This window comes from Arachis hypogaea, chromosome 2 (genome assembly GCF_003086295.3).
Source record: "Arachis hypogaea cultivar Tifrunner chromosome 2, arahy.Tifrunner.gnm2.J5K5, whole genome shotgun sequence".
Taxonomy (NCBI): Eukaryota; Viridiplantae; Streptophyta; class Magnoliopsida; order Fabales; family Fabaceae; genus Arachis; species Arachis hypogaea.
In genome coordinates this window covers 3,462,604-3,475,072 of record NC_092037.1, presented here as the reverse complement: position 1 = coordinate 3,475,072, position 12,469 = coordinate 3,462,604, and the positions used below count along the sequence as shown (strand labels likewise).

General features: G+C 30.6%; 1 pseudogene; it reads left to right on the top strand.

Moving 5' to 3' along the window:
- The first annotated feature begins 8,225 nt into the window (after positions 1–8,225).
- On the top strand, positions 8,226–11,480 carry LOC112733431 (BTB/POZ domain-containing protein POB1-like; annotated as a pseudogene).
- Positions 11,481–12,469: the final 989 nt, after the last annotated feature.

The following is a 12,469-nucleotide window of genomic DNA, read 5'->3' as shown; positions in this document are numbered from 1 at the left end:
TCTTTTTTAGGCTTCAATAATTTCTTCCTTAATATATGTGTTTCTTTTAGTAGTAGTTAATAATAATCTACACCTTTTTATCTACAAGTGTGACTAGAATGGACTAATGTTCCTTTAGGATTTAAGTTATCATTGACTTACTTCTTGGTTTCATATATGTGTTAGATAGGTAGCATTGTATTAATTAGCAGTTTTGGTTAGCTGAGCTAAATTATTCATTATATTATATTTAGGTTTTGGTGATGACTACTAATGTTTTGTGCTGCGTCCATGATTTTCTTATTTATCATCAACTTATACAGTTGCATAAAAGCTTAATTCTTTTTTTTTTAATTAAAAACTTAGTTACAACACAATCATATTTGAAAAGATATATAATGGTAGCTTTTGGGTTTGGATTTATTATTTGAATTTGTTTTCAGTCTTGGTGATGGTTAATTCTATAGTTGACCTTTACTCAATGCTTAATTTTGATTATGCTCTGTCTTTATTGCTTATTTATTTATTTGTTTTATTTTCATTTTCAAAATTTATGTAAGATAAGAAGTCATATTAGGATGTGAAGAATTTGAAAAAAGTATTGGGAGCCCTATAACTTTTAAAATCTAAGATCTTGAAAAAGAATTTTTTTTTGTTCTTTTCTATGTCATTGTGAATAAAAAATTACTATCATTTAGAAAAAAAGGATTAATTGGTTTTGAATTAGTGTGGCGGTGTGGGTAAGAAAGTCTTTTTCCTACGCTTAATACACTAAATATATTCTTAAATAAGGGTGTTTATGGGTCGGGTGAAATCGGATTTGTCCGAACTCATACTCGACCTTAAATATACACCGGGCCTATTTTTCAAATCTTAATTCGACCCTAGATTTAATGAAACCTAAACATTTTCGGACCATAACTATACCGGATTCAAACTAGATGAAAACCGGATCTTTAAAGTTTTAACAATAATTTACAAAGAAACTTATTTATGATGCACTTATTTATAAAGAAGAAACTTGTTACCGAAAAGTTGATATCTATATTTGAACTTGAATTTATACATAAATTCTAATTTGATGCTTCTTTGATCTGTTTTCTAATTCAACAAGTGTGATTAAAAATAAAATAATAAGCTTATAATTAATACAACATAATATTAAAATTAATTTAAAACATATATACCTTTTTTAGTTTCTTTAGGATACACATGGGTCAGGTGAAGCCATGTTCATATTGACCCGAAACCGGCCCGAAATAATGACCGAGTTTATTTTTTAGACCCTTACCTGATCCTAGATCTAGTAAAATCATACCAAATTAATTCCTAAAATATTTGAGGTCGGGTCGGGTCTTCGAGCCGGACCCGATCATATGCACCCCTATTCCTAAAGTATATGACATTTTAGCAAAAAGAATGAAAAAGAAATAATTTTTAAATTTGTTATATTATTGTTTATTTGTTTATGAAAGAAACAATAAATGTGACGAGTGAACCTTCTAATGGTAAAGCCTTGCTTTCGAGGGAACTATTTTGAAGCATCCTCCTTCTAAACAAACTTGGTTGAAAACTCAGCATTATAAGTCAGATTTCGAGCATAAGAATATGATATGTTCGTCGTCATCCATCTCAAAAATATAAACTTATGAGATTATGCTCTTTCAACGATATCATTCACATTAGAAGTTTCACTATAAATCGCATGTTGCTTATTCTCCAAATAGAATGGAAGTCTAATCACAAATTATTCTTTCTCTAGGATTTTGTATCTAAATAAACGCCAAACTGTCTCACATGCTGAAATGTACCTATAATCATAGTAATTTCTAATTTTGTCAACAACTTGTGTGGCTTTTGATAAATCACCAGTATTGTATAGGGTGGCTGACTAACTGTTACATGATCATTGTCCTTGTATACATATTTAAATAGATACTTAATAGAATTTGTTTGGCTTACATTTATATGGCACCCTAACTTCAGCAACAATTTTGAATTATACAGAACAATGAATTTATTGTCTAATACATATTTTTTTTCTTCATAGTTCCACCGTTATCAGTACGTCTATATTTAAAAAATTCGACTTCATTAATGAGTGTTTGCTGCCTAAATTTTTTGAAATAAAACTTTGAATGTGATTCATTCTTCATATAAGGTGAATTCTTGTTGTATACACCATATAGACTATGTACCATATAATTTTAAACAACTTCATGTAAATTTAGCCTTTCATTTTTACCAGAATTCTCAGCCGATTGTTTATGTCATCTGGCATTTAGGGCTTGAACTCATTACTCATTTATATACCAGAGAGTGCAAAATTGGCAAGGAAGCTTCCATTTCTCTCACGCTCTCATTCAGTGGAGTAATTAAGCCCTTTGAAGCCCTTCTTTTTTTTGCAGTTATGCACAGTGCACAAATCAAAGAAGCTTCCTGCATCAAATTTCATTTCAAAGTGACAACTGACATGTTGCTCTTCAAAAGTTACAAATCCAACACAATTCCCTGATATACAAAAAGCATATCAGATTGGACTTTGCAAAAGAAAGCACCTACACAACAACCTCTAGGACAGAATAGTAAGAAGGAAAAAAAAAATAAAGACATCCCTACAAGACACACAAGGTATAGTGCATATCAAACTAATAATACTAACAAAAAAGGGATTATATTATAAGGTTTATACTAGAAAAATTAAATTTGTAAAACAACTACACAAAAAAGCACCTGATCCTTTATCAAACGAATCTCATGAATGAATAATTCTTACACAATTACTTGCGGTACCCAAATCCACTATACCAATAGACAAGGGAGAAATACACAAACATAAATAATATACATAAATAATATATATTAACAGTGGTAGAAATAGAGGGAAATAAAAACGAACAATAAAACTAGATTTACAAAGACATTGAGCGGAATCGCAACATCAATTTGAGACGGCAAAAAAAAATAGATGGCAGTAAAATTGCAGAGTAACTAAATATGAAGTAACAGCGGTTGGAAACTGGAAGCTGAATGAATAAAAAGATACTCACAGGAAAAATAGAAAGAAAGAGGACGCAGCTACTGAGACTGAGAGTTAACCAAGCAGCTCAACTTAACAACAGAGGGAAGAGGGAGGGAGGAAGGAGCGAAGAAACGGGGAATGAAAAGTGAAAAGAGGAAAGAAATTTCCGATGCCGAATCAGTTTGGGCTTCCAAACATTTGGGCCTTTATTGGGCTGGGTTGAGTTTGTTTTAAGGCCTGTTAAGCCATCACCGAACTGGACCAATAAGGATTATCCTCCTCTTCCTTGTGGAAATAGATTCTTTCTAGTTTTTTTAACACTTGAAAGAATAAAATATAATTTCTTACTTTTAATTTTATAAGTGGAGTCAAAAATAAATAAAAAAGAGAGAATAATGAAAAATGAGATCAAACACTAAATATCATCCAATTTTTTTCCAATAGAGATTGAAGAGGATCCTCTCTCTCCTCGTTACTTTTTGCTTTTGCTAACCAACTGCTGCCACCACCATTCTACACACATGCACACCATTTTCCTCTTTCATTTGATTTTGAGTCTCATAATGATTTCAGCTATTTCGTGGAAACGGATAGGTACTTCGAAGGCGGAACCCACCGCAGCTGAACCTCCTTCCAAGGAAGAAATTCAAGACATAATCACCACCACCGCCATCAAGTCTTTCTCTTCTTCAAAACTCACTCAGACAATTATAAAATTTTTCAAATACTTAACAATACATGTATGTTATGCAGTGGAGTAGACATGAATCAGTTTTATATTGTATTTGAGATTGTTCAAAAGCTCAGCTTGTATGGTATAAATTAGATATTTCTTGTCATTCTTTGAATTTGAAGAACTGGTTCTTGTATCATGGCAAAGAGCATCCGTTCAAGTTCTTTTCAGAATTTTAGTGGATATGGCGAGTAAGGAATAATGACATCTTTAATTCTCTTGAAACTTGACCTCCGAAAAAAGTGATTTGTCTGGCATTAACTTCAGAAAAGGAGTTTAGGAATATTTTTGAATTACAACGTATGTCCCTTCCTTCTACTCTAAATGATTTTTGGAATTTCCCGTCCATTGGTACTTTTAAAATTAATTGTGATGCTAGTTATCTTGGTTCGGGTGATAGTGTTGGTTTTTCTTATGTTATTAGAGATTGTAATGGGAGTTGGCAAAGGGGATGTTTGGGAATGATTGAGAGTAATAGTATTTCTCAAGGGGAATTGTTTGCTATTTTGAGAGGATATCTCTTAGCTTGGGATGTGGGTCAACGAGATGTTATTTGTGAGACGGATTGTGTGGAAGCATTTAATCTTGTTACTAATCACCAAGATGGTTCTGGGTTTATCGATCCATTAGTGCTTAAAATAAGAGATATCATGTATTGGAATTGGCGTGTTGACTTTCGTTTGATTATGAGAGATGCAAACATGGTGGCAGATACTATGACAAAGATGACAATGAAGTTATATTTGTTTTGTTTTTCTTTGTTTAGTTTATTTCAACCACAAAAAAAAATATTTATGAAAGTGATGAGTATATGTGGTCGGAGTGTCTTTTTCTAGACAAAATTAAAAAAATAAAGATAAAAATAAATAAGATTAAAATAATATTTTATTTGTAAAAATTTAAATAACTGTAAAATTAATTAATGAAGATTTTCATTTCTATAACAAAAAATATTATTATTGTTGTTTTTATTATTGTTGTTACATGGTTTATAGTTTCTGGTTTAGATTTGAAAGATTAAGAATTTAAATTTTAGAGCTAAGGACTAGAATTTATGAACAAATTCAAAGACTTAAATTATATGTTAGGGTTTAGTGTTTAAGAATTATTTATTTAATATTTAGTGTTTAAGATTTGTAGTTTAAAATTTATAGTTTAGGTCTTTAGGATTAGGTTTTTAATTTGTAGTTAGGTTTTAGGACATGTTCTTGAGAGTTTAGGTTGAGGGGTCATGTGTTAGGGTTTAGATTCTAAGATCTAAGGTTTACGATTTAAGATTTATGATTTATGTTTAAGAGTTTAGTGATGTGTATTTGATTTTTTTAAATTAGTTTATAAAGTTTAAATTAGTAAATATTAATTTAAAATTAAAAAATTAGTATAAATTAAATTATTTAAAAATAAATAATTTAAAAAATTTGATATTGTAATTTAAAAATACAATAAATTAGATTGTGTTTAGTTAATTAAAGATCTCACAAATTTTATTTAATCGACGTGGGTTTAGAATTTAAAATTTAAAATTTTTTAAAGTTGATGTTAATTTGTAATTTTTTAAGCCAAAATATAAGGCTAATAGTATTATTAGTGTAAAATTATAAAATTTAAAATAAGTAGAGTAGTAAAATAAATTTTAAATTTTAAAATTATTAAAAGTAAAAAAATTAAATTTTTTTTTTTTAAATTTGAAACTATTGCTAATTAACTTTGTCGTGAATAGGTTCCTAACAGAAGGTAATAAAAAAAAAAGCATTATGTGACATGGTGAAGGCATATTTGGAAGTTAGGATTAGGATTTAGGGTCATTCTTTTCTTTCACTAGAATCTAGGTGATAGTTTTTTTGGAATTATTATTATTATTATTATTATTATTATTATTATTATTATTATTATTATTTAAAAAATATTAAAAAATTATCAGAATTTATTATTTTGGCTATCAATCAGTTATTAATATTTAAAAGTATAGGATAAAATACGTTATTAAATTATTAGATTAAAATAACTAAATTAAAAGAATTGAGTTGATTGTTTTAAAAATAATAAATTCTGATGACTTTTTAGTATTATTATTATTATTATTATTATTTTTATTTTTTTAATTTTTTTGTTGTCTATGGTATCCTTCAACTCGATAAGTTAAGAACTAATTCATCGCAGTTTTAAGTTTCATTTAAAGATTTGTTATTATCCAATAGGTTGCTGCATAGATTGCTGCATAGAGTGAGATTCAAATTCTCAATACTTACTTAACATATGAGTAAGTTGACCATTGAATTAATTTTTTATTTTACGAATCTAATCCATCTACTAGTAAAAATGTCCAACTGCAACAAAAAGATTAATTCAATTTTTACAAAGAATTAAATTCTCAAATTAACACACTACCTCATATAATTACCTCCCTACACTTGGATAAACATTCTGTTTACTATTGTTTCGGCTCAGCTAATGTTTTCCTTGTCACAGTAAAACTAACACACGTCTTTTATACAGTGTGTCCAACTCATTTCAGCACTGTAGTATACTAGTATGATCTTAAGTAATTAAGTTTACATTTTGTATTTTGATTTTATTTGGAGTTCGTTTGTTTTTCATTCATCACAATTCTTTTATCTTTACCTGAATTTATACAAAGTCAGTTCGTCTAGAATCAGTGGGTGCCAAAATTAAATAATGATTATTGTGGTTTAAGTGTTCAATTATGATAAGTAATTACATGTTGTGATATTATTTTTCTATAGGTTCTTGTCGACTAGCAATGTAAATTTATTCAAACTAATAAGCATATCGAATTGTTTAGGATGTGTTTGGTTTATGTTTTTATTTTTTAATTTTTAATTTTTTTATATTTTAAATTTTATGAAAAAAATAAAAAAATACTAAACATAAAAATAAAAAATAAGAACGCCAATTAAATACATTCTTATTTTTTTTTATGTGTAACTTCACTCAGATAATCACATATTCACATTTCACATTGAACCAAATAGATTGTAAATATATATATATATTATTCTTTTTATATAAAACTAATTAATACATATTTTTTCTTTCTCAGGGGTATTACCCTCCCTATGTCATTAGAGAATGAGACTAATTCTTTTTTATAAGAAGTTTTTTTTTCTTTCTCTTAAATCAGAACCATTCAACTAAATGGATCTATCCCTAAACAGACTCTATATATCCTCCTAACCGATACATCTAAAAATATTGTCCAAATTATTAAATAAAAAAGAAATTAATTATCTTTTAAGAGGCACTTATATATATTGATTGTAACTTTTTTTATTTAATAATATTTAGAGGATTATTCAGAATTTTTTTACCAAAGACAAATTATTTTATTAAATTTCTCATTTTGACTCGAATTAGTTGCTCGAAAAATTTTCCTTTCACAACTGTTAGTATAATGTAAATAGTTAAATATTATCATAACATTATACTAATTAGTTGATACTGATATTTTTTCAAAGTGTGATCAATATGAAATTTGAAATTAGTTCACATAATTTAATTGGTGTTTATTTAATTAAGGTTATAAACGAATTTCAAATACGATATTATAAACTACAAAGTATTTATCTAAAAGAATTGTCAAGGTATTTTACGTTAGTATTAAACCAAGATGTGAAACAAAAAATTTGGCAAAAAAGACGGCTAAAAAATTTTGATGTGGAAGTAAAATGAGTAATATACTTTAATATTATAATTTTTGATTTTTTTAAAATTGTGGAATTGGTCCGATTTATGTTTAAAAAATTAAAAAAATTCAGAGCGCACAAATCGAATCCTCCAATTTGTGATTAAAGAATTTAAAAAATTCAGGATATACAAATCAGACCATCCAATTACTGTAATCGGGACTGTTCGATTATTCTCACTCCCATTAGATCGTTCGATTTGCTTGGCACAGTGATCACAGCCTGATAAAACACCCTATATCCCCATAACTATACCATATACCATTACTTACTCTATATCAAAATTAAAAAAAATGGAAAAAAAAGATAAAAATTATATTTGTAAAGGTTACATTTATAAAAATTGAAGATTTAAATATTTAATTACTCATTTTAAATAGTCAAACATCAAATTATCTTATTCCACAAATTTTAGGCACTAAAAGAAAGGATTATAATAAAAGACGTGTACAGTCACCAAAAATAATAAAAGACGTGTATGCGCTGTTTTTTTTAACGACTCTTATCAATAAGAGTCATATACAATTATATGGACCAAATTTACATTTTTTATTATATATTTAATTAACATATATTTTAAAAAAAATATAATAAATAAATAATTTATAAGAAAAATAATGTTTAAGTTTTTTAAAAAAATTTATTATGTATTTATTAAATTAAAAAAATTTAAAATCTATTACTCTCTCGCTTCCGATTTAAATTAATAAATTACCATCGAATTTATTAGTATTTATTTTCAGCTACTAAATATAAATATTTTTTTTGCAGGTACTAAATTGTAAATAACCATAACTGCCAGCATATTATCATTTTCTGCCTCGTCATACTTTCTCTCTCTTTAACCTCTTTCAAACCAAACCCTTAACAAAAAAAACTAAACTTTAAACTAAAAAAAAAAGATAAAAAGAAACTACTTCTTCATCTTCTTCTTCTTCTTTATTTTGTTCTTCGTCGTTGTTTCTAGTTCCTCTTAGCGTAAATGAAGGATTCGAATTCGGATCTATTCGACCCGGTTATGGTTATGGAGTCAGAGTGGTCTCGCGGCGGCGACGCCGCATCGGAAGCTGATTTTGGGTTCGCCTTCAACGACAGCAACTTCTCCGACCGGATCCTCCGAATTGAGATCATGGACGATCCAGTGGACGCCCGAACAGATTCCGATGCCTGCGCCACCATTGCTGACTGGGCACGCCACCGTAAGCGCCGCCGCGAAGATATCAAAAAGGAGAATGGTATAATAATAAAACCCTAACCCTAGAAAACTATCTATTTCTGCAAAATTATTCTTCGGTTTTGAAAAATTAGATGAGTTTTTGTGCTTGCTGTAGCTGTTAGGTTTCTAGGGTTAGTTTAGTTGTGACATGATTAGCCTAATTTTGGAGAGATTAAGGGGGATAAAAAATTCAAATTGAATTGTGCTGTGTGAATTGTTCAACTTTTCTTGGTTCTTCTTATAATGGAAAACGCTACTATCTATAGAAGATCAGTTATGGCTTCAGTATAAGTGCTAGGTGCTTTGTGTTTCATGTTTTGGGCAAGTGTTTTCAATATGTAGGAACAAAAGAAGCGGTATAAGGTATGGTTTTGCTGTTTTGGGTAGTTGTTTGTGAGATAGAACGTAGAAGCTAGAAAGTTTTGTTTTGTGTTTTTGTTTTTCTTGGTTCCGCTTTCGGGTTTGTTGATGTTTGTGCATATGGCTTTCTTTTTCTGGCTGCAGCGGTGGATCTTGCTTTGTTGCCAGAGGAACAAGTTTTGAACGGGAATCAACCTGATATGGATGATTTTGCGGCATGTGAAAATCAAGACGAAGAGGCTGTTGCAATGGTTGAGGAATCCCCTTCAGGTATACATATATGGAGTCTTTTATATTTAGGATTCTGATAGTGTTTTTTTCTGGTTTTCTCTATTTTCTCTTTGTAATGGTCAAATATGGAATATGATATTTATGGAAATGGATTTGGATCCTGTAAAGTGAATAGAGTATCATCTTTTTCTCAAGTGTGAACTTGTTTGTTCACTTGTTAATTCTGGTTAATGCTAATGTAGGTGATGAAGCTGGGACCAGTGTTGATTCAAACTGGAGCATGGATTGCACTTCAGTTGTGAGAGTTAAAACACTGCATATCAGTTCTCCTATTTTGGCTGCTAAAAGCCCCTTCTTCTATAAGGTAGATGTTTCTCTACTTTGGTTTTTCTTTTTCCTGTTTTTTGGAAGTTATGTTTGCTTAGGCAAGTTTATTTGCTTTTTCTTTTCAGCTTTTCTCAAATGGGATGAAGGAATCAGAGGAGAGGCATGTTACCTTAAGAATTAACGCATCTGGTATTAACATATGTAGAAATTCCATAGAATGTTTTCAGTCATTTCTGTGACCCCTCAAATAGTTTGTTTTACATATGCTTTATTTCTTTTGCCTTTTACAGAAGAAGCAGCTCTCATCCAGTTACTGAATTTTATGTACAGCAGCACTTTGACCAATACTTCAGCACCCGATGTGCTGGATGTGTTGATGGCTGCTGATAAATTTCAAGTTGCGTCGTGCATGAGATATTGTAGCAGGTTATTGCGGAATATGCCCATGACACCTGACTCTGCATTGCTCTACCTAGAGCTTCCATCTAGTGTCTTAATGGCTGATGCAGTCCAACCATTGACTGATGCAGCAAAGCAGTTTCTTGCTGGTCGTTACAAGGATATAAGCAAGTAAGTGTTTAGTTCTTTGATTAGTTTCAATCACATCATATTGGACACAAACATTATAAGCTCTGTAGTGATTATTGTTTTCCTTTATACTAAGTGGGGTCCACTGTTCTGTTTACCAGTGAAATTACAACATAAATTTCTGATTGTCAATTCTTTTGGAAAACATTAGTTTCTTTCCATGCCATTCTAGATTGTTTTCATTCTCAACGTTGGCATTTCCATTTGAATACTAAGTCATGTCACGTTATGTGTCCAGATATCAAGAAGAGGTTATGGCCTTGCCATTGGCTGGAATAGAAGCTATATTGTCTAGTGATGATCTCCAAGTTGCATCTGAAGATGCTGTATATGACTTTGTGTTGAAGTGGGCTCGAAATCAGTACAGCAAACTGGAAGAAAGGCGGGAGGTCCTGGGTGCACGGTTGGCACGTTTGATTCGCTTCCCTTACATGACCTGCCGAAAACTAAAGAAGGTCTTAACCTGTAATGACTTTGATCATGAGGTTGCATCCAAGCTTGTAGTCGAGGCACTATTTTTCAAGGCCGAGGCTCCACACCGGCAACGATCGCTGGCAGCAGAAGAGTCTGCCTCGTTGAACCGCCGTTTTGTTGAGCGAGCATACAAATATCGCCCAGTTAAGGTGGTAGAATTTGAACTTCCCCGTCAGCAGTGTATTGTGTACTTGGATTTGAAGCGGGAGGAATGTGCCAATTTGTTCCCATCCGGCCGGGTTTATTCTCAAGCGTTCCATTTGGGGGACAGGGGTTTTTCTTGTCAGCACATTGCAACATGGATCAGCAGAGTTCTTTCCATTGCTTTGGGCTGTTCTTGGGAATGCAGGAAAAGGGTTCTGTTAGCTTCACTGTGGACTATGAATTTGCAGCGAGGTCTAGGCCCACAGAGGAATTTGTTAGCAAGTACAAAGGCAACTACACATTCACAGGAGGAAAGGCCGTCGGGTATAGAAACTTGTTTGCCATTCCGTGGACATCGTTCATGGCCGAGGATTGCCTTTATTTCATCAATGGTGTCCTACATCTTAGAGCGGAGCTCACTATCAGACATTGAGTCCTTCCTTTTATTTAATAATCTTTTGTTTCAATGGGTAGCTCTGACCTGTCTATGCTCTTCAGCCATCAGTATCTCATTTTCTGTAACTAGCTATAGTACTTTGTATCTCAATATGAAGGAATGTTCAATTGATGGCTAATGCTGTGTGAGATCAAAGGGTCAATTAGGACTTACTGATACATTATTTAGATAATGTTTAGACAATCCAGGTTTCCAAATGATCCTGGAATCTCAAAATCCAAATCTTTGATCTGATTTCACACTAATATGTTGTCATTGAGCTATTCTTAATTTGGCAGGTAATGTGTTTTCTTCATAAAATGAGGTTAATTGTTTTGCACTTGCATCTAATTATGTGTTATATTATTATTAAGAGAGAAAATGTTAGTATTCTGTAAGAGGCAAGGTTGTGGAAGAATTAAGAAATCAAACTCTGATTCTATGCTATGCTATTCTCATTGCTGGATGGGGGAATCTTATTCTGATTATTAATAGAATAAGGGATAGGAAAACATAATTCTGAGGTGAAGGCTGTGGAATCTAATTCTTCACGAATGCATGATGATATGATCCGCAATAATGCTATTTCAACATATTTTGTGCTTTCTATGGATATCTAAAAGTGTTTGTATTATGTTCACTGATAATTAGATGGAGACTCTTAAATATTCATCTTTAGAGATAATGGGTTGCTACCTTCCCATTTCCATGGACTCATGGTGATGGAATGATTGGAATCATGGCATTATTTACACATGTTTGGGATAAACAACCTTAAAAAAAGAAAAAAGAGACATTGTGATCTTTTCTCTCTCCAATTCCAAGGTTATATTTGTTTGGAGAGAAGTAGAGGGAAAATAGAAGGGAGAAAAGAAAAATTATAAGACTTCTTTCATAAATTACACATAAGTCTCTTTCTCTGTTTTGTTTTACTCCAAACAAACATAACTTAGGTAATGGCTTTTTATAAAAAAAAATTAAATTTTGGTCAATATTGCATTTAGATGACTGTTTAAATAATGTGTTAGAAAATTAGTTATTTTTATTGATTTGCTAATTCATAATTATTATTTATATAGAATTATTTTATACTAACAGTTTATAACTTTTTTTTAAAAAATCGAATTTTTAAATATTTTAGATGATTAAGTCAATTAATAATTATAACGAATACTAATGCTTTGTGTTAGAATATATTAGAATCAATTAGTATTGATTATAATTATTTAGCATATCTGAATATTATAGGATATCA